Genomic DNA, 2263 nt, shown 5'->3' on the forward strand with positions numbered 1-2263 from the left:
TCAGAGTGAATGATGAGAAATAAAACAACATTTTAAAACCATCTTTTCCCCAACTCTCCTTTCTTTTTGGGCTTAACTTCACTCCTGAATTCTCTACCTGCTTCCCCTCCAGTGATGCAGGGGGACTGGAAATGGGGGCTGTGGTCAGCTCATCACACATTGTGTCTGTTGTTCCTTCCTCCTCAGCAGGAGAGCTCCTCACACTCTTTCCCTGCTGCAGCATTGGAGGGAATGCCATGGGAGACAGTCCTCCATGAACTGCTCCAATTGGAGTGTCCCCCACAGGCTGGAGTTCCTCAAACCCTGCTCCTGTGTGGGATCCCTCACATGGAGTGTATCCCTTCAGGAAGAGGCTGCTCCAGTGAGTCTCCCATGTCCTGCCAGCAAGCCTGCTCCAGTGTGGGCTCCTCTCTCCACAGGTCTGCAGGCCCTGCCAGAAGCCTGCTCCAGCGCAGGTCCCCACAGGGTCACAGCCTCCTTTAGGCACCATGTCTGTGGCATGGGATTCTCCAGGGGCAGAAAGCTGATACCAGCTCCACCATGGACCTCTGTGTGTTGCAGGAGAATCTGCTCTGGCACCTGGAGCACCTCCTCCCCCTCCATCTTCACTGACCTTGGTGTCTGCAGAGCTGTTTCTCTCACGTGTTCTCACTCTCCTCTTTGGCTGCTGTTTCCACAGCCATTCTCCTTCCTCCCCTTTCCTGCCCTTCTCCAATCTGTTATCCCAGAGGCTCTGCCACCATCCCTGATGGGCTCAGCAGTGGGTCCAACCTGCAGCCAGCTGGCACGGGCTCTGTCAGACACAGGGGAAGCCTCTGGCACCTTCTCACACAAGGCTCTCCTGGAGCCCCTTGCTACCAAAACCTGGTCACACAAGCCCAAGGGAACTCGGCACAGTTTGGGTCTTTTATACTTTTTGTGGATGAAACAGACTTGAGAAGGTGCAGAGAAGGGCAGCAGGAGGAACAGAGTGTCTCTGAGGAGGACTGCAGAACACGAAGGGGATAGGTGGCTACTCTAAGTGAAGAGACTACATTTGGTTCCAGAACAACAACAACTAAACTCCTCAGCACTGGAAACCGGAAATTAGGAGGTGATGCCTGCTTCTTTCCAGAACAAAGAGGGAAACAGCCACGTGGGCAGCTTTAAAGTGATGCCTGATCAGTGCATGTTAAATGTCATATAGAACATGATTGCCTGGTATAGAAAAGCAATGAGAAAAAGCCAACCTGATTATCAGCTTCAGTCTGTGTTGCTAACATTGGATTTACTGCAGGATGACCAGGACACAGACTCCAGCACAATTCAATTTTCTTTAATAAACTTTGGAGGATGGAAAATTTGAGATATTTATTTTAAAGTAAATTTTTAAATGTCATATGTCTTTCTTTAACATTGTACTGTTTAATTTTAAAATAGATCTAGTTCTTCCCTGTGTATGTAGCAGCCCAGCTCTAAGATAATCACATTGCTTTTGTTACAATCAAGTTAAATTACCCTCAGGTGATGTCTATAATGCCCTGGTTACATCTCTGCTGTACTCATAGTTATCCCAGGGGACCAGAAGGGAGGCTGCCCTTTGGGATTAACTAAGAGGGAATAGGTGCCCTATTACCTCCCTCAATATTTCAGGCTAAATTTTAAGTTCCTCAACAATTGCCTGATTGTCAGAGAACTCCCCAAGACAAATGTGCTTAAAATACAGACAAGCCCTGAAGCATTGTTATCTAGTGACCCTTCTCTATCCATATTTCTGAATGTCACATTTTTTACTCTGAGGCAAGGTCATATTATGAGAGCAAGGTATCAGCATTTTCCTGGAAAATTACTTTTAAAATCCAGGCAAGTTTTTGGTAATTGTTGTTGCAGGCAACACAGAGCTGTAATAATGTTGGAACCCAGGATCACTTCTGCATTTCCCAAACCAAGGCATGCACTCCAGAGTCATGGCTTATGTCTGTGATGAAACCCAGATGTTTTTCATTCTCTAACCTTGTGCCCTAACTCTCCAGAGAGAAAATCTGTGGGCCTAGACTGGGGAAGAGCTAGGACATAGCCTGGCCATGTCAGTGAAGTGGATGTCACTCCACACCACCCAGTTTTTCTGCAATATCTCAGCACATGCAAGATCAGATGGCTCTTGTACTCTGCCAGTGGACAGGCACCAGGTTTTCTTCATGCTGACCATGGCTCAGGGCTACCAGAGGAGCTTTAACAAGAGGATAATAAGGTTTTGCAAGGAATTCTGAACTTGTGGTTTCAA

This window comes from Ammospiza nelsoni, chromosome 3, assembly GCF_027579445.1.
Source record: "Ammospiza nelsoni isolate bAmmNel1 chromosome 3, bAmmNel1.pri, whole genome shotgun sequence".
NCBI lineage: Eukaryota > Metazoa > Chordata > Aves > Passeriformes > Passerellidae > Ammospiza > Ammospiza nelsoni.